The 21,924-nt window shown below is 35.8% G+C and overlaps 1 protein-coding gene across 1 annotated transcript in view; it reads right to left on the reverse strand.

Annotated features, from left to right (window-relative positions):
• Window positions 1-19,729, reverse strand: part of LOC101897626 (ETS-like protein pointed) — a 305,487-nt gene extending 285,758 nt beyond the window's left edge. The window contains exon 1 of the mRNA XM_059126975.1: window positions 18,498-19,729. The gene's annotated coding sequence lies outside the window, so the exon portion shown is untranslated. The remainder of the gene's footprint in view (window positions 1-18,497) is intronic.
• Window positions 19,730-21,924: the final 2,195 nt, after the last annotated feature.

Genomic DNA, 21,924 nt, shown 5'->3' on the forward strand with positions numbered 1-21,924 from the left:
ACGAACATTAATTTACAGGGTTGCCCATATTCGTCTCAGAGAACGGCGTTTTCGGGATGTTCTTGGGGACCTCTCAACACTCGTACGGCTCGTACGGCAGCGATATTCTCGGCCGATCGCCTTGGTCGACTTTTATATGGCCTCTTCGAATTAGAAAGAGCCTTACCAGTCGAAAATTTTTCGTATAAACGCTTAATGGTGTTCTTAGAAGGCGCACTTCTCACATTTTTTAATGTTTTAAAAGCACGTTGAGTTTTCACAATTGACTTCTTCTGTTGAATGTACATTTCAACTATATCAGGGCGCTCGCGTGGCTTGTATTGGTTCATGGTAAAAATCTGCTTGGACTGACGCTTCAAACGCCATATGTCATTAAGCGATGTGACAACTCTGTCAAAAGTTATGGCTTTGCCAGATGGGTCCGTCGAATGTGGGCAACCCTGTATGTATAACAGCGCCGATATACTTTGGCAATCTCTTTGTATTTTCATATTTTTAGTTTGTTTTAGGCGTTTAGATTAGAACCAGCGTCCTCGGGACTTGTAATCTGGGTAGCCCTTACTAATTAAAGTTAAGTTGTTTTACATTGTATTTTTGATAGGAATTACACATAATTTTTAAGCTTACTGGTAATGCAGACGGTAGGTATTTTTCATTATTTTTAGGATGCTAGTAAGCCGAGGGTATGTAGTTGTCATTAGAAATACTTAAAGTGGCAAAAACGCCTACTAAAATTTTGTTCGGTTCCCTTCTTCCCAAGCAAATATATTTTCCCTTTTCAGTGGCTTAACAATGAATAATGTCTTGCGCATGTCCTCAAGGTTTGTTTTACCAACACTATAAAAAACGATCACACACAGATAGTGGCTTGAAATGTGATAATTTATTCTCAATTATCGATGTGTATTTGTGTTATTGGATTGTTATCCCTCGTCGTTAAATTTTAGGGTTCGTGTGTGTTTGAACACAATGTAATGGTAGTATTTATTCTGCTTCTTGTTTTGTGTTAAAATAATCGATAATAATATTTTATGTTTTATGCCATGTTACCCACACACTCACAATGATCTATCAACTCTCTGTACATAGCAGCAGCAGGATCGAAAGTGAAGAGGGATTCACTTCAAAATGAATATCGACCATGGTTTGTTGGCTATTTTGTTATAGGTTCACATATATTTCTTCCTCGTTATTTATCATATTCTCTGTGTTGTTTTTTTTTTTTCATTTTCATGTCATAGGATTCCCCTTCATTATTATTTTCTGTTTTTCTTTTGTTTTATGTAGAATGACCCTTTCTCAACAGAATCATATCCCTGTGGTCTTGTTGTCGGCTGATGTTGTCTTGTGTTTCGTTTATCTGGCTTGTCAAAATGCCACAGGAGTAAGCAAGAGAACAAAGAACCCAAAAAAAATCAGGGGTTAAAGGCAAATACAATGAAACACTTGCTTGCCATGCCGTCATCAACACAAATCGATGGGGATTTGCATCAGGTTCTTATTTTTATGTTTTTTTTTTTCTTTCTTTTCGAAGGGTTATGTGCCATCAACACTTGGCTGGAAGTTTTTTTTTTTTTTTAATTTTATAGCGTATTTTTGTGAAATAAATCAAGGGGCGGACGCTAATATATAATCTCGATTCGAGATACAATAGAAGGAGAAGCTAAACCTGTATGTAAGTACTTTGACTATAACCGATCGAATAATCAGCCAAAAGTACAGGATGAGAAGAAAAAACTGCAACCAACTTCAGACTGCTGTCATTTCTAAGTCACTCGTCCGATAGCTATTTTAATTATTCCAGTGACAGCTCATTATATTGTTTACAATCCTACAAAAGCATTTTGGTCAGAATTTTCCAGAAAAAAAGTTATTCGTGATGGAATTCAAGCGTGATAGTGTGATTTCTTTATATTTGACTGGAAAACCACAAGTGGCCGTCTAACGATAGCACTCCAGCAGTCAAATGTGAATAAATCTTTTGTGTCTCGTACCATCCTCGTTACCATGATAATGGTAGCGTAGCCCGACGTCAAGGAAAAGGACGGAAAACAACAGCAACATTAGCAAAGTTAAAAAGCGACTTGATCGAAACGCGCATCGCAGTGGCGGAAAAATTGCTCGTGAGCTGAATATATCGCAATATTCCATTCGGCAAATAATGAAACATGAGCTCGGGGTAAAGCCATTGAAATTCCAAAAAGTGCAAGAACTTACACCGCAACAGAAAGAAAATAGACTCAAACGAGCTTCGATTAGCAACCAGAACTAAATCGTCGCCCATGGTGATGGTGTGGGCGGCCATAACAGCCGATGGTAGCTCTCCGCTCGTATTAATCGACCGTGACATCAGAATAAATGCAGAATATTATCGCGAAAATATTCTGGAGGGTGTGTTAAAGCCTTGGAAGCGCAAACATTTTGGCCGCAGACCTTGAACATTCCAACAGGACTCAGTGCCATCGCACTCACCACTTGCCACCCAAGAATTGTAACAAAATGAGGTTCTCGCTTCATTTCCAGCTCACGCTGGCCACCAAAATCTCCGGATACCAATCCGTTGGACTATTGTGTCTGGAGTATTTTTGAAAGCAAGGTAGGCACTAAAAATACCAAAGTGTCGATCACCTCAAGCAAGCGCTTCGCCGGGAATGGGCCAAAATACCGCAGAGTAACATTCGGGCAGCGTGTGACGGTTTCATTGGCCGTTTGAAGGCCATATGTCGTGCCAAAGGTGACCAATTCGAACAAATCTTAATTTATTCTAAAATTTAATGCTATTTCCGACATTTTTTGCTTTCATTCAATAAAATTTAAAAAAAAAATGTAAAAATTATGGCGTTTGACTTTGTTGCAGTTTTTTTATCTCACCTTGTATAATAAGTTAATCTATGAAATATATCTCATCCCCTTTTCTCTTCATTTGGGCAGAAAAAACTGTGATTTATACCCAAAAATAGGAACGATTTTAATGGACCTGAACATATGCAATCGAATCGAATGCATTTGAATAAAGATTGGCGATGACTGGCCAATGGTGATGCAAGTGACAACGCATGATCACTCACCGCACCGAATGCAAAGACATTCATTTGCACGGGTGTCTGCAGGAAATATTGATTGAATCACTTGCTGCGTCGTCATATTTGAATGAATTTTGGCAGGCGACGTGAATATTTTTTTTTGAAATAAAATGAAATCTGTAGATTTTTGTCATCCAGAAACCTGGTGATGAATGTGTCACACATTCACATATTGTTTCCAATTTTTATAAATTTTCGAATTTTGACGATTTTCGGCATATTTTTAAAGGGATTTGGAATGGAATCATACAATATAACAGCTAATATAGCTCCACATTGTGGTATAACTTCCATAACACTACAACACCACATTCGGTATTCATGGTGGAGAGTATCTTAAGTTCGGCCCGGCCGAACTTACTACTTTTTTACTTGTTTTTCTTCAAAATGATAGGGAAGGCACTAGCAGAATTAGACCGATGTATCCCATCAGTGCTCTAGATATACGAGTAGTCCTGACAGAAATATTTGAAGAGTATCCAAAATGAGTGGACCTATTTGCATCAACTTTGGATCAAATCGGGAAGTATTCGAGAGCGGGCGGAAATGGCTAGATCGACCCGAAATACCTAATAAGTCTAAATTGTCACATCTGGGGCTCGGAAGCCTAATAGTTATAATACCCTACAACACTATGTATTGGGGTTATAAGTTTTATTGGGTCAAAAAACTTATAACACATCGAAATAATGTCTTAGACCCATGATGTTATTTATTGATTTTCCTATATCGTCGAGCTGAGGCGATCCATCTGTCCTTCTATCCATGTTAATTTGTATCACACTATATGTCGCAATCATAGCCCGAATAGAAGCCTTAGGGTCAGAATAGAAGCCTTTTGTCAAAACAAGATGCATTCTGAGAAAATGGTTTGTGTCTATACTATCTAGAATAACAGCAAAATAGACATCCAATTCCCTTCAAATTATACATATCCCAGTAGTTTTATTAACACAAGATTTGGTGTAAAAATGAGATATATCGATCTATTGCTTCCGGTAGAAGCCCCACTAGGCGATTAAAATTTTTGAATCGCCAAAGCGTGAATAAAATGCGAAATAAGCATTCGATTCTCCTCAAATTTCATATATCCCAATATTTTATGCCAACACAAGATCTGGTGTGAAGATGGTATATGTCGATCCACTCCCTCTGGTGCCTCCCACACAAAGGCATTAACATTTTGTATAAGTTTCGTGTGCAGGAGGTAGATATCATTTACCCCCTCCTGGAACCTCTTCCACAAAGAGGCACAATTTTCAGCACGTATGTATATCTCTGATAACATTTGAGCCAAGTTGATAATTTATAAAGGATTTGTAAAGTTTTTCTATCGATAGGAGAACTTTTCTGGGTTTCCAATAGATATTAATTGTTTTACAGGACAGAAGTGTCTTGAGAATTTAATATGGAAAGAAGACGTGTCTTCTGTAGAAGGATAACTTCACAGGTCTTATAAAGAGCTTTTGCGGGAAATTTTCCTAGTTTTCTGTGGGCCGGCGACCTTATACAGATTTCCTATAGGCTGAAGTCTTTATACTGGACTTCAATGAAACATAACTTTACCCAAAATACATTTCCAAGTCTCCTATAGAAAAAAAATATTTTACAACTTTTCTATAGAAATAGCTCTTCTGTAGACAATTTTCACAGTTAATCTATAGGCTTTTGTCTAAATTGCTTCTGTCTTTTATAGTCAAAAGAACCTTTTTTTTATCATTTGTAGTCTTTTTCATGTCTTTCTTGTCTTTTTCCGTTTTTTGTTTCTATAAATGATAACTTTATTCATTTTTTCTTTATTCCAATTATTACACCACCCCCCCTGCCATGAAAAATATGTCATATTCACACATAACTCAAACAGCCGTTTTGTGTCTTTTTGAGATTCTGAGCATTCTGTTGGACAATGGAAGGCATTTTATTGAGGGCTTATGACGATGGCATGCAGTGAATGCAGGCCTATCAGAGTTAAGGTTACGTGATTAAACAGAAGATGTAACAGATTTTGTGTGGTTTTTCGTAAAAAATTAAAAAATAAAAGATTTAATGGTCTATGAAACGATTACTGTCATCACCCAAGGTTATTAGGATGTTGATGATGTTGATGATGATGGTTGTTTCAAAGAAGAATTTCATGTAAATGAGGCAAAAGTGAAGTTCCTGACAATCAGCCATGATCAACAAGGGTTGGGGGTACAAAAGCCATAAAACAAAGGACCACCATACAATCGTCGCCAAAGAAGATACGAAGAAGAAACATTCAACTAATCTATCACTGCATCACATTCTCTGTCCATTTATCTTGTTTCTTTCATTTTATAGTTTTTCTGCAACAACAACAACAAAGTTGTTGCAAGTTCCCCTCATCACGGGAATAACACATTGGTATTCAGTTTATATTCCACTTTCAGTGTTTCATTCATTCATGGGACCGTCTCATTTTTTGTGTCTTTCATTTATTTTTCCTTTTTTTTTGGTAGTTGTCAGTTTCATCTCACTGACTGACTGGTGAACGATGAGATCGCCGCTCCTTCCCCTCTCTCTTGCATGAGATCTTTGTGATGGCCATTTTGCAACAATATTTATTTGTATTGCTTATCATGATTTTTTTTGTCATATATATAGGCATTTTTTAAACTGTTAATGTATGCGATTTATTTTCATACAAATACATATACATACCAATTATTTGTATTTTTTTTTTTCGATTTCATTTCATTCATAAGAAAGTTCTCGTTTTCCATTTCAAAAAAAGCCTCGCGGTATGAATGACCATTAGCTGGTATTTCTTGTGAAAGGGGACCTTCTCATAAATTTGAGACCTTATGCAAGTTCTGTTTTATATAAAAGAAGTCAATAAATAGGCTTTCTGTAGAATTTTAGAGCCCCATATGGATAGAGTACAAGTTTCTAAAGAGGACCTCTGAGAGGTCTTCTTTGAGTAGAACAGAAAAGTTTGCCGAAGGACTTTGAGAAATGAAGTGGAGGGTTGTATGAACTATCTATCTTTGGAAAGTAGTTTTTAAAGAGAAGAGTGTACACGGTCATATAAGCAGACTCCAAGAGGTCTCATTCAGACAGACGACACAAGAGATGTTTTACATAGAAAGAAAGACTCATGAATGGCTTTTCATAAAGGAAATGCATTTACGACGCCTTTTATGAAGAAAAAAAACCTTGGAAGGGTCTTCTATGGAGATAACACCTTCTGTAAAAAAGATTAATTTGAAGAGGTCTTAGTGCAGTCCTTTAAAGGCAAGAAGCCTTTGTGGAGCCCTCTTTACACAGAACCCTTTTAAGATGTATTCCATTGAAAGAAGATTCTTGAGAAGTCTTCTGCAAAAAGAAACCCTATGAGAAGTCTTCAATTATCAGAAGGGCTTTGAGAGATCTTCTGTAGAGAGAGAAGTCTTCTGTACGAAAAAAATATTTTTTAAACGTATCTACGACAGAAAAAAAAAACATTTATTTTAAACGTATCTATGACAGAAGATATTTCTGAGGACTTCCGAAGACAGAAGATCTTTGATAGGTAGAGTAAACACCTTCGATGGATCTTCTGTGGAGAAAACACCTTTAAGAGGTCTTTTATAATAAGAAGATATTTGAAACTTCTTCTTTAGAAAGATGAGTGAAGACCTTTGTAAAGTCTTTTAAAGACAGGACTCCTTAGTGGACTCCTCTTTGCAAAGAACACCTTTGAGATGTCTTCCATTGAAAGAAGATTCTTGAGAAGTCTTCTGTAGAAAAATACCTGTGAGATGTCTTCTTTAGTCAGAAGGACTTCGAGAGATCTTCTTTTATCAGAAGGACGTTCAGAGATCTTCTGTAGACAGAGGGGTCTTTTAAAGGAAAAATACACATAATTTTAGAGTATCTATAAACAAAAGATCTTTAAGAGGACTTCCGAAGACAGAATATATTTGATAGGTAAAGAGAACACCTTTGAAGAATTTTCCATAGAGAGAACACCTTTAAGTGGCCTTCCATAAAAAAGAAACATTTGTATATTCTCCTATAGAAATATGAGAGAAGACCTTTGTGAAGTCTTTCAAAGGCAGCACAGCTTCGTGCAGTATTCTTTACATAGGAAACCTTTGAAATCCCTTTCACATAAAGAATATCCTTGCGAAGTCTTCTGTGAAAGGAAGGCTGTGAGATGTCTTCTACAGCCAGAAGGGTTTTGAATGATCTTCTATGGGAAGAACAAATTTGTTTTAAACGCATCTACAGACAGAAGACCTTTGAAAGGTAGAGTGAACACTTTTGAAGGATCATCTATGGAGAGTAAACCTAGAGTATCTATAGACAGAAGACCTTTAAGAGGACTTCCGAAGACGGAATATGTTTGATAGGTAAAGAGAACACCTTTGAAGAATTTTCCATGGAGAGAACACCTTTAAAAGGTCTTCTATAAGAAAGAGGAATTTGAAAGTTCTATAGAAAGACAAGAGAAGACCTTTGTGAGGTCTTTCAAAGACAGAACACCTTTGTGGAGTATCCTTTACATGGAATAACTTTATGATGTCTTCTTCAAAAAAAAAAAAACTTAAAAAGCCGGTTAGATGTCTTCTATAGTCAGAAGTGGTCTAAAAGATCTGCTGTAGATAGAGGCGTCTTATATAGAAAGACCATATTTATATAAACCGTATCTATAGACAGAATATATTTCAGAGGACTTCCGATGAAAGAAGCTATTTGATTAGAGAGGTGACATGCTTTCTGTAAAAGCGGGGAACCTCTCACTGCAGGTAGATACTAAACTTCTTCTATAGACAAAATACAATTAAGTGGTCTTTGATACGTATTCTGGAATGAGAAGGCCATTCGGATGTATTTAGTGGACTGGAGGCTTTTGAAAAGTCTTATGCAAACATAAGTCTTTTGAGAGGACTTGTCAAAAGGCAAACAATAGTTGAAACGTCTTCTTTAGACGGAAGACCTTTGGAGATGTTCTTTAGACAGAAGACCTTTGATATATACTCTGGAGTTGGAAGACCTTTCAGAGGTATTCTGTAGGCAGCGTGCATTTGAAAGTTCTTCTGTAGACAGGAGAACCTTGAGAAGACTTCCATAACGACAAGATATGTTAAAAGTTTTTTATAGACATCATAATTTTAAAAGGTCTTCTATAGACATAGGCCTTTTCAGAGGTATTCTCTACTATAGAGTCTCTTACATGTATTATGGAGTCAAAAATCCTTTGTAGGGTCGTCTATAGATAGAAAATCTTCGTTATACATTCTGAAGTAAGAAGGCCTTTCAGAGGTCTTCTGTGGACAAAATGGTCTTTGAGGGGTCTTCTGAGAAATCTTCTCTAGAGATAAAATATGTTTAAAGTCGTTTATAGACAGAAGAGTTTTAAAAGCATCAGCAGAAATGTTTGGAAAAATAAAGAAGCGACTTGATCGAAACCCGCGTTGCAGTGGCCGACAAATGGCTCGTGAGATGAACATATCGCAATATTACATTCGGCAAATATTGAAAAATGAGCTCGGGGTAAAACCATTGAAATTCCAAAAAGTTCAAGAACTTACACCGCAACGGAAAGGAAATAGACTCAAAAGAGCTAAAGAGTTGCTTCGCTTGGCCGAAAATTGTGAACTGCCGAATTTGGCTTTCTCCGACGAAAAAACATTCGTTGTTCAGCAGTTTGTAAGCAAACAAAATGATCGTGTCTACTTGCCAAAGAGGTCAGCTGAAAATGTGCACCTTCGGTTGGCCACCAGAACTCTCGCGCCGGCCTTGGCGATGGTGCGGGCCGCCATAGCAGCCGATGGTCACTCTCCACTCGTATTAATCGATTGTGGCATCAGAATAAATGAATATTATCGCGAAATATTGTGAAGGGTGTACTAAAGCCTTGGGCACGCAAACATTTTGGCCGCAGACCTTGGAAATTCCAACAGGACTCAGCACCATCGCATTCATTACGCGCCACCTAAGAATGGTTACAACAGTAGGTTCCTTCATTTCCAGGGCACAATAGCCATCAAAATCTCCGGATACCAATCTGTTGGACTGTTGTGTCTGGAGTATTTTGGAAAGCAAGGTTGGCACTAAAAATACCCAACTATCGATCACCCCAAGCAAGCGCTTCACCGGGAATGGCCAAAATACCGCAGGGCAACATTCTTGCAGCGTGTGACAGTTTCATTGGCCGTTTGAAGGCCAAAATTCGTGCCATGAGCAAATCTAAATTTATTCTAAAATTTGATGCTATTTCCGACATTTTTTGCTTTCATTCAATAAAATTAAAAAGAAACTTAAAAATTATGGCTTTTGACTTTCTTGTATTTTTTATCTCACCATGATATGGAAGAAGACCTTTGATAGTCCTTCTATAGAAGGATATTGCCAGGTTTTCTTTGTAAGGTCTTCCATATGCACAACACTTTTAAAGAGACCTTTTGTATTCAAAAGTCTCCAGAGAAGTCGTCCCAAGACCTTTGAGAGATCCTCTGTAGATGAAAGATCTTAGAGAGGTCTTCTGTAGACACAAGGGTGATTCGAAAGGAATCGGTAAATAAGACACACAATTTTCATTGAACTTTTAGACCTCTCCTTTTAGAAAACATGCTAATTTTTTAAAATGTACTATCAATGTTATCTTAGCAATTTCTTCGCATGTACTCTTTTTTAATTTCATTTATAATGTACAACATGTGTGTGTTGCTGTTCAAATTGTTCTTCCCTATCTCAATGTTAATTATTTCTTGTTTTATTTTTTTTCTCAATGCAACATGTTTTAGAGCGATAAGTGAAACATGTTAGACTGCAACATTTGCCAAGCAAATATAATAACATTGAAGAAAATTGTGATTGCAATATGACAATTGTTTGACAATTTTTTTCGGTTTGACAACCTCTTCTGTTGTTCATACCAATATGCTATCAGTCATGTATATAATATTGATTATAAATAATGGCATTTTTTTTCTTTATTAAAAAAAGAACAAAAACTGCAGTTGTACATGACTTCTAGTACATGTTAGTTGTTTATAGGACTCTGTTAGATATAATGTAGAACTTTTAATTATATTATGAGAGATTGCAATGAAAATAAATGTGATTCAATAACCACTGTTGCTGCCGAGTCTCAGCATCTACTCTTTGGTAATGCCAAGAAAAAATATTGAAGCCTTTAAAGAGTCTAAAAATGGAATTGGCTTTCTATTTAAAAAGAATCACAAGCCGTTTTTTCCAACATATTTTCAACACAATTGAAAAAGACATGATTCATCCCGCCTTATATTTTTTTTTTTAAATATTTGCAAAATATTTTGTTGTTACAAAATCGTCAGGCGAAATCCCATTATTGTTGTTTTTATAAAAACAACGTTTGTTTATGAGTGCAAAATAATAAGATTTTATATTTATGCTTGTCAGTGTTTTATGAGCCCTCGATTATGTGATTAGATAAGAATCTAACAATAAGGTTATTTTTATCAAATATAAACCCGGAAAAATATGAAATTGTAATAATAGCCACTAAGTTTGTCTCATCACTCCTACAAATCAAGGGAATTCCCCGACATGAATCAAATGTTACTGATTGTTATATTCCAAGGTTGACTATATGATATCCCACACCACGAGGCATTTCAATCCACAACAAATAGATACGTTTATATTGAGATGATATTGTGTGGAGCAACTTATAGCACCTATAATCGCTATTGGACGGCTATAATGGATTTGGAGGGACTAAGTGAGCATTTTTGGTGAGAAAAGTTATTCGTGATGGAATTCAAGCGAGATAGTGTGATTTCCTTATATTTGGCAGAAAACCAAAAGTGGCTTTCGTTAGAGCTTTCCAGCATTTAAATGTGAATAAATCTTTTGTGTGTCGTACCATCTCTTGTTACCGTGATACTGGCAACATCAGCTAAAATGGTTCGAAAAGTAAAGAAGCGACTTCATCGAAACCCGCATCGTAATTGCCGAAAAATGGCTCGTGAGCTGAACATATCGCCATATTCCTTTCCGCAAATGTTCAAAATGAGCTCGGTTTAAAGCCATTGAAATTCCAAGAAGTACAAGAACTTACACCGCAACAGAAATAAAATAGGCTCAAACCAGTAAAGAAAGTCTTAAACTCGGGCGGGGCCGACTTTATGATACCCTACACCACTTTACTAATTTAGTAGAGCTCCGCATAACAATTATAAGTTTTTTATGGGAGAATTCAATCATACACGCTATGATTATAATTATAATTTAAAGTTCAAAGAACTAAATATGCCGAAGCATTTGTATCTTTTAAATTCGGACTTGTATTGCCCATTTGGTGCACAATTAATTTGAAATCGGATAAAGATATATATGGGAGCTATATCCAAATCAGAACCGATCTCGACAAAATTTGGCAAAGATATCTTTGAGCTGTATTTGATATATTTCCCTGAATATCGTTGTTACGGAGTGCATATTACGGCTGTGGGTAACAAATATAACAAATCGGATGAACAGTATATATGGGAGCTATAGCTATATCTGAACCGATCTTCACCAAATTTGACATACTAGCTTCTAGACTCAATTCAGCCGTAAGTACCAAATTTCATCCCATTTGGACAAATATTAGACGTTTGGTGCACAAGTAAATCGGACGAAGTTATATATGGGAGATATATCCAAATCTGAAACGATCTCGATAAAATTTAACAAATGTATTTCTGAGCTGTATTTAATATATTTCCCAAAATATTGTTCTTACAGAGTGAATATTACGGCTGCAGAGGACAAAAATAACAAATCGGATGACAATATATATGGGAGCTATAGCTATATCTGAACCGATTCGATCAAATTTCGCATACTTATTTTCAGGCCTAATTTGGTTGTATGTGAAAAATTCCATACAATTCGGGCTGATATTACACGTTTGGTGCACAATAAAAGGCAAATCGGATGAAGATATATATGGGAGCTATATCTAAATTTTTACCGATTATCTCCAATTTCAATAGCGTTCGTCCTTGGGACAAACAAATGATTTGTGCAAAATTGCATCTGGATAGGGCAAAAAATGCGAACTGTACTTTGTTTACAAAAATACATGGACGGACAGACATGCATAAATCGACTCAGAATGTGATTCTATGCAGATCATCAAAAGGAACTATGGGTCTATCTCGTTTCCTTTTGCCTGTTACAAACAAATGCACAAAGACATAATACCCTGACCACCTTGTGGTGTAGGGTATAAACAGCTAAAAATTTGCTTTGCTTGCTCGAAAGTGGTGAACTGCCGAATTTGGTTGTCTCCGATGAGAAAACATTCGTTGTTCAACAGTTTGTAAACAAACAAAATGATCGTGTTTACTTGCCAAAGAGGTCAGCTGAAAATGTGCACCTTCAGTTGGACACCAGAGCTCAAGCGCCGGTCTTGGTGATGGTGTGGGCCGCCATAACAGCCGATGGTCGCTCTCCGCTCGTATTAATCGACCGTGGCATCAGAATAAATGCCGAATATTATCTCGAAAATATTCTGGAGGGTTTATTAAAGCCTTGGGAACGCAAACATTTTGGCCGCAGACCTTGGACATTCCAACAGGACTCAGCACGCGCCAACCAAGAATGGTTACAAAATGAGGTTCCTCGTTTCATTTCCAGCGCACAATGGCCACCAAAATCTCTGGATACCAATCCGTTGGATTATTGTGTCTGGAGTATTTTGGAAAGCAAGGTTGGCACAAAAAAATACCCAACTGTCGATCACCTCAAGCAAGCGCTTCGCCGGGAATGGGTCAAAATACCGCAGAGCAACATTCCGGCAGCGTGTGACGGTTTCATTGGCCTTTTGAAGGCTGTAATTCATGCCAATGGTGACCACTTCGAGCAAACTTAAACTTATTCTAATATTTGATGCTATTTCCAACATTTTTGCTTATTTATGTAAAAACCATGACGTTTGACTTTGTTGCAATTGTTTTTATCTCAACCTGTATATGGTACTGAATTTGGTATTGGGTGATGGGATAAGCTGAAATCCTCAAATTTGATATTGAGGTATTGAGGTGGCTGTAGAAGTGTGTATTATTATTGTACGAAGGATACAAAATGGTGCTAAGTTTGGTCTTGATTGAAGGGATAGAGATAATATTGTAAAATTTGATATTTTTGTTACTGATTATTTGAGATTTGGCAGTGGTTGGCAAAATGCGTCCTATGATAGTGAGGTCTCAGTTGATATCTGGGACTAAGATATAGAGTTGGTTTTGGAGGTGTGTATTATAATTGTGTGAAAAGTACTAAATTTTGTTTTGGGTGAAGAAATAGCACTGAAATCCTGATATTTGATATAGATGTCACAGATGTATGTGGCTAAGATATTTAAAATAAACGATTTTGAAGATTTTTTGGTGCAGAAGGTAAACATTTTGCTATTATTCTTTCCGACAATGAAAAAACTTGAAAAATATATAAAACCTTGAAAATCTTAAAATTTACTACGGCGCATGAAGGTTTTATTATAAAATGTTTGCAAGCTAAAAAAATTGCGCAATTTTGCATTGTCCTACAACTGATTTCATCCAATGAGACCTAGGGTCCAAACCATTATTTCACGGTGGCACAATTTGACCTACTATTTGTATTTTACAAACAAATGCATTACCGTATGGCGTAGAGTATAAAAATTAAAAACAACTTCCGCCCAAAACTGACAGCAAAGAGATGTTAAGATCTGCATCGCCTTACACGACACTTCAGAAGAAACAACTGTAACATTGTCAAAACTGTTTCCCGGGGTCCATTCCCCCCTCCCCCTTTTTCCTGATGACAGACTGACACCTCATGATAACAAAGAATGACCAAAAGAAAAACATAACATTCAAATTTGTTTACCTTTCAGCTTATAACACCTAGGCAAAGAAAATAGAACTCCCAAAAAAAAAACAAAAACTGATACCAAAAACAGAAGTGGTTTTCTATTTAATTCATAAAAAATCCTGTTTTGAGATTTTACAAAAGATGTCGGTGTACCATGTCGTCTCAATGATACGCACTACAATGATGCGGATGATGATCATCATCATCATTATTTTTATGGTCATTATTATGCTTTGATTTTAATTACAACAATTTTATTGAATGTGCTCCAAGCCGTCTTCATTCATTGCTCGCTACCGTGGCACTCGCACGCCGTTCCGCCAAGAATGGACCGGGATCACAACTGGCCACAAACAAATGATCAGTCACTTGACAAGCCTTTTGACGAAGAAGAAGTAGAACTACCAACCACTTGGCCGTCATTAAATGTGTTATTATTTTTGTTTGTCTGATGCCACAGCGGCTGTAGCTTCTGTTTAGCAGCAGCAATGGCAGCATCATTTGAGGATGGTAATGATGATCAGACCTTTTTCCTTTTTTATCGCTGATTACTTTAGCTGTTGTTGTTGATATGATTATGTGTATCTCTTCGCCAGTTGGCCATCGTCTAATACTAGTTTCAAATCGAGTTTTGTTTTTTTTATTATTTTATTTCCAACTCCTTTCATTACACGATCAAGATAAATTTTATTTTTAACTAATTTTAAACTATAATTAATTATATTATCTTTATAACATCTGATACTCGTATTTTGTTTCAAACTCATGCAGGCCCATACATGCTGCAATACCTTTAAGGTGAACTACAGGTTGCTTCCAGTTTAATAAGTAGTAGCACACAAAATTAAGATTATTCAAATAAGGGGAGGTAATAGGAAACATGGTAATTGGGAATAATCTTTTTAGAATATATTCTTGGGACATTATAGTGGCAGACCAAAGGACCATTACTTGGTTTAAATTTTTAATCAAAATACAGATGACATTTTATTGTCAATTTGAGAAAAAAAATTTTCAAAGTCTTTTGAAATTGGTGCCAATTGGTTCAGATTTGGATGTGCCTCCTATCAATATGTTCACCCGATTTCACTTACACCAAAGATGCAATATCTGTCCAAATATAATAGATAGCCTAGAAATTATTTCACGAAATGTGCTAAAAATCGGTTCAGAACTTTTTTAATATAGATAAAAATGTAAGGATTTGATTTCCAAATGTAATCGAGTTATTATTATTCAAAATTTTGTCGGGTAGGTACAAGAATGAATGGACCAATACTGTCTATCCCACAAGACCTATGTCTTTTTTCCTTCGCTCTGCATGATATTTTTTCCCAAATTTAAAACTTTCCTGGGGTTGGGGTACTGGGAGGAGTGGTCTGCTGTTGTCCAAGTTCGAATTTGGTTGGTAAAAATATTACGATGTACCAGGTTTGGGCCAAATCAGATAATCGCTGGGAGAGTAGATCTACAGGGATCTAAAGGGATTTCGGTGAGTCACAAATGATATATACCCTTTGTAGCTATTTGACTGAACTTCTAATCGGCCGAACTTTTCCGATTATCCTCCATGAGGAACTGAAAACATTTTCCCATTTTTTTCCAACACGTGTTATATTTCCTCAAAAAATCGAATATCGGCCGTTGACAATAATCTGAGGACTACTTCGTAACATGGATTATGCATAGTGGGCCCTTCAATATTCAAACTCATGATATATTATGAGTATTTTTATACCCTATACCACATAGTGGTAAGTGGTAGTGGAATTATGTCTTTGTGCATTTGTTTGTAACATAGGGAAGGAAGCGAGAAAGTCCCATAGTTACGTTTGAGGATCTTCATAGAAGCACTTTCTGAGTAGATTTCAGTCCGTCCGTCCATGTATTCTTGCAAAAAAAATCAGGTCTCATTTATTACCCGATTGATATAAAATGTTGCAAACAATATTTGTTTGGCCCAAGGACGAACCCTATTGAAATTGGTGATGATCGGACAAGATTTAGATATAGCTCCCATATATATCTTCATCCGATTTCGAGTTAAATGTGCACCAGATAGCCAATATAAGTCCAAATAACCTGAATTTTGGTACACCCCACCGAATTCAGTCTAGAAGCAAGTACATCACATTTAGAGAAAATCGGCTAAGATATAACTATAGCTCCCATATATATGTCACATCCAATTTGGTGTTTAAGTCCCTCACATTCGTAATATGCATTCGACAACAATGACATTTGTGACCAGATATCTTATTAGGCTCGGGAATACCTTTTCCAAATTTGATATATATATATATATATATATATATATATATATATATATATATATATATATATATATATATATATATATATATATATATATATCCTTAATCGGATTTCAGGTTTATTGTGCAAATAATGACTGTTATCAGCTCAAATGGAGGGAAATTCGGGACGTATTTTTCCATTGTATGCAACTCGGCTCCGATACATATATTTTTTAATATAACCCTTCTCCAAGTGATATCATGCACTCTATAGCAAACCATAACTGCTTTAATGACAAATGGTATGATCTACTTGAAATAAATTCTTTTGTAACGGGAGATCTACTAAATATTCATAGTGGTGTAGGGTATCAAAAGTCGGACTCGCCCGACTCTTGACTTTTCCTTACTGCTTTGAAGTTCTAATCTTTGTCCTTTTTTTTCTATAGTAAACTAAAAACTCTCGGCAAGAGTAAAATATGAAATTTTTATGATTTTACTTGAACTGTTTTAGACTTGGTGGACAGAAAATTGATCATAAAGTCCCTATATAACGGTAACTCCCCATATTAGGTATTTTGTTGAGTTTAGCTACATTTTTTAACAGAATTATCTCAAGATTTGTGCATTGAGTTCGCAATGGGCACATCCTTCTCTGGCAGATAATTGGCTGCAAAGGTCCATGTTATCGTATAGCCCCAAATAACTGTGACGCCTGATATTCGGAATTTTTAAAATTATAACCGTATTTTTTAACGGATTTTTTTTTTCCAATTTTCAAGTTCCTTCTAAAATGTGGAGGGCATTAAAAATTCTGCCCGGCTGAACTTAGCAGTTTTTTATTTGTTTTTATACCCTCCACCTTGAAAAGGAGGGTATATTAACTTTGTCATTCTGTTTGTAACATCCCTAAATGTTCGCCGTAGACCCCATAAAGTATATATTGATGATGAACACCATAAAATTCAAAGTCGATTTAACAATGCCCGTCTGTCTGCCGTCTGTCTGTTTGTTGAAATCACGATACAGCTCACATTATTTGACGTAGACCTTCAAAGTTTGGCAGAACAATTTGTATTGTGTGTATCGGTCCACGTTTTGGTATAGCCGGTACCTCCCGATATTCGGTGTGTTGATGATTTTCGCCACATGTTTCCACGGATTTGTCTAAAAATTGGTATATGTAGGTATTAAGGGGTTCTAGTTTCACTACCAGAACATTGCATGTATAGGTCCACTTTTTCGTATAGCCAACATATAACGGTACCTCCCGATATTCTGTAATTTTGATTATTTTTGCCACATTTTTCCACGGATTTGTTTAAGAATTGGAATATGTAGGTTATAATGGGTTTCAGCTCCAGTGGCGAAATGTTGTATGTATAGGTCCACGTTTTTGTGTTGCCTCCATATAACGGTACTTCCCGATATTCGTATTTTTGAAGATTTTCGCCACATTTTTCCACGGATTTGTCTAATAATTGGTATATGTAGGTCATAATGGGTTCTAATTCCGGTGGCGGAACATTGCATGTATAGGTCCACGTTTTCGTATAGCCCACATATAACGCTACCTCCCGATATTCGGTATTTTGATGATTTTTGCCACATTTTCCCATTGTCTAAAAATTTGTATTTGTAGGTCATAATGAGTTCTAGCTCCGGTGGCAGAACATTGTATGTATATGTCCACGTTTTCGTATAGCCCCCATATAACGGTATCTCCCGATATTGGGTTTTCTTACGATTTTTGCCACATTTTTCCACGCATTTGTCTAAAAATTGGTATATGTAGGTCATAAGGAATTCAAGTTTCACTGGCGGAACATTGCATGTATAGCCCCCCATATACAATCGTTGGACGCTTATTGATAGAGTTCTAATGCCATCCCTGGTCGGCGAAATGTTCAAAATGTCGAAACAATTTTTGTCGGATCCATGACAATGGACATGGGGTCGGGTCTATTATAAATCGAACGATAGTGGACTACGAAAAATTTAATCTAACCAATTACTATTTAATGACAGTCTTTAAATATTTGAGAAAATGAAATTAAAACGTTGTAATTAAATCATTAAAAAATTAAAAACTCCTTTTCTTCGAACCCCTCCTGGAAGATTAGTAGAGCAGAGTAGAAGGAACAAGTGTTTAAAAACAGTTTTGAGTGTGGGTTTCGTGTTTCTGTTGGTTTAATACACACTCTAAAAATTCATAAAATCTTTGGCTGTCTGCCATTCTGTTCGTCCGTCTGTCTATTTGGTTGTTTTTTTTTTTTTTTTTTTTTTTTTTTTTGTTCATAAAAAGGTTTGTGGGTTTACCTACCTGCGTTTAAAACTGTTTGGCCGACTTAGTCGAGTAGACGACGACAAGAAACATGCTATGGTGGTTTAGCGTTGCTCGACCAAAAATTGCTGCAGGGTTTGACCAATTGACTTGACTTGGATGATGGACTGACTGACTGGCTGACTTCTTGGCAGTGGTGGCCTTGTTGTTGCTACTTCTTTTTATATTTTGAAACAAGAACAACTCCAAACTGAATTATATCCAAAACGTGTTATTGTTGTTGTTGCCCGTTGGTTTCCAAACAGATTAACTTCTTAGGCGCAAGTTTAGCTCACCGAATTATCCCAAAAATCAAATTTTAGCTTTATTTGAAATTTTCAATTTAAATAATGGAAATAATTATTGCAATTGCCACTTTGATTTTTTTTTTGTTGCTGTCAAACGTCATAGATAAAATAAAATGCAAAACAAACCGAAAAAAACTGCGTGGTTGTATGCCGCGATTCGATTTTGACGTTGTTGACTATTTGGTTGGTTTTTTTTGTCGTCGTTGTTGTTTTATAATACATAAAAACAAAACCCCTCTATTTTTCTTGGCATTTTTTTCTTTGAAATTGTGGGCAGATAAGCAGGGGCGTTTACATTTTCCAAAAAAAAATTGGAAAATCACCACTTAATTTACAAAAATAATTGGTGGAAAATTATTATATTTTCCCAAATTAAGGCACTTGATATCACAATATTGATTGCACTTTTATTTAGATTTTTTTGTTTCGAAATTTTGCAATCTTCATCTTCGCTTTCTTGAAATTATTCTATACAAAAATTCTAGCCTTTATTCTTGTTGTTATTGTTGTTTCTTTTTAATTTATATTTGCAAAATTTCCTTTTCAACACTTTCTGTTTTATTTTAGCCAGAGAACTTATTTAACGACCGGCCGCCAGAACGCACACGCACAGCAATTTTAAAAACAAAACGCCGCGACACCAGTGATGTTTTGGTTCTTTTGTTTCCTCTTGGTTTTCTTCTTCAATGCACTTGTCACTTTTTCCTTTGCACAATTTTATTGCTTAATTTTCTTTAGGATAATTTATATTCTTTTTCTTGAAAATTTTCCCTTTTTATTTCGAAAACAACAATTTGCTACCGAAAATCTCTTCTCGTTCTTTAACAATTTTTTTATCAAACAAAACAATGAAGCGCCTTCGTCAATCGCCACATTCAACGTTGTGAGAGTTTCATTATCAACTGATTTTATTGCCCTCTCAGCGTTTAACAGTGAACCTCGTACAAAACAAAACAACATTTCATTTCTGAAGAGAATCAAAACAACAATCGGCAATCTCGTCCGCTCTCATATCTGTTGCTCACACAATTTAGCTCTCGCTCTCTGCCTCAATATCAGTATGGGACCAGTGTTGCCGTTTGAAATGTTTATTTCAGCCCAAATGTTTTCTAAAAACCGCCCAAAATCGACCATATCCGCCCAAACTGTAAAAAGTTGAATAATTTATATGTAGTTTGTATTCAAGTAAATTTTATTGAAAATTTTACACTATACATAAAAAGGTACTCAAGTTTTATTACATTCAATGTATTAAATACATTAGAGAAAATAAAAATGTTATGTTATTTTACTTCAAGTTTTTTTTGTATATATATATTATATATATATATATATATATATATTTGAAAAGTAACGTAATACAAGAATTCAATGTATTAAATACATTAAAATCATTATTATTATTCAGGTTTTTATACCCTACAAACTATGTGTTGGGGGTATTATAACTTTGATTGGGCCAAAAATTATGTAACACCAAGAAAGTATATATGGATCTTTCTATCTCGCCGAGCTGAATCGATCTAGCTATGTATATCCGTCCGTCCGTCTGTACATGTTAATTTGTAATCACTCTACAGGTCGCAATTATGGCCCGATCTTCACGAAATTTAGAATGTAGCTGGGGTTAAGGTCAGAATAGAACCCTATTTCTTTTGGAGATGATCGCATAATATTTTGGGGTTGAAATGGACCAAAAACTGAAAAATTTCCTGATTTTGCAGTTGCTCTACAGGTCACAATTATAGACCAATCGAAATTTAGCATGGGGCTAGAGCTTTGGACTGGCAGAAGCCTTCCACTTTTGATGGTCATCGGGTAATATTTAGTGGTTTAGTAGACCATAGCATTTGCGATAAATAAAAGTCAATTTTTCCATAAATCCGCGAATATTTTTACTGCCGGCGAAATCACAAATAGACGAACAGGTCAATTCTGACCGTTACGTAGATGCCGATAGTAAAAATATCGGATATATATAGAGAAATATATACAATGTATATATACAAAGGAATGGGATGTCAGCTAGAATGCTTATATCTTCAGAATGGCTGGAGCGTTATGACAAATTTTGTCAATTTAGAATGCCCTTGTGGCATTAAAGTATAAATACTAAAAAATCGCATGAAAAGATACCAATAATGATGTTCATATAGATTTTGTAGTATTTTGTGACTTTTTTTTAATTTTTTCATATTTTTTATCGCATGCGATTTTTTCAAATTGATTTATAATATTGAAGTATTTGTTTTGTAACATTTTTTCACTTTACAACACAGGTTAGGGTTATTATTTATATACAGATTGCAATTATCGTTCGATCCTCACGAAATTTTTCACAAAGGTAGGGTTAGGCTCAGAAGGGCTTAGCCTATTGTTTTCAAAGATGTCCGCAATATATTTAGGGGTTGAAATGAATCAGCAACTCAAAATGTTCCTGATTTTGCAGCCGTTATAAAGGTCCCAAATATAAACCTAAGGACTGGAAATCTCGCATGAAGTTAGAGCTTAGGACAGCGGGTAGAATGGACCACTACTTTTGTGTAAAAAAATACCAACATTACTCACAGGCGATACACAATAGGCGAACTTCTGGCTTTTTTATGCTGATTTCGTTGACGAATATAGCCAAATATCGTAGACAAGCTAATCATATAGATGAGTCTAAATTTGGAGACACAGATGGGCCTCTTGCTTTTGGAGATGATCGCAAAATATTTAGGGGTTTAAATGAACCAAAAAAGAAAAAAAATTCCTGATCACACAATTGAAGCCAATCGACACGCCTGAGAAGATAGGTAAACACAGGGAAGAATTCTGGCATTTTGGATGACCATTGGAATATATATAGCTATAAAATGGCCCACAACAACTAACAGCACGTAAATAAAAAATGTCCTTGATCAAAATGCTAAGGGTAATATCTGGGCAGTGCTCCGTGACATAATTTCAAAAGCGAAATCTTCCAAAATGGATTTGGACATGAGGGGGCTTCTAACATATTTTATTGTTGTAGGGTATCACATGGTCGGGCCCGCACGACTTTAGCCTAATGTATTATATATATTATTAAAAAACTTAACAAAAATCTATAAAATAAATAACGATTTATCTCAATA

Source organism: Musca domestica, unplaced genomic scaffold, assembly GCF_030504385.1.
Source record: "Musca domestica strain aabys unplaced genomic scaffold, Musca_domestica.polishedcontigs.V.1.1 42, whole genome shotgun sequence".
Classification (NCBI taxonomy): domain Eukaryota; kingdom Metazoa; phylum Arthropoda; class Insecta; order Diptera; family Muscidae; genus Musca; species Musca domestica.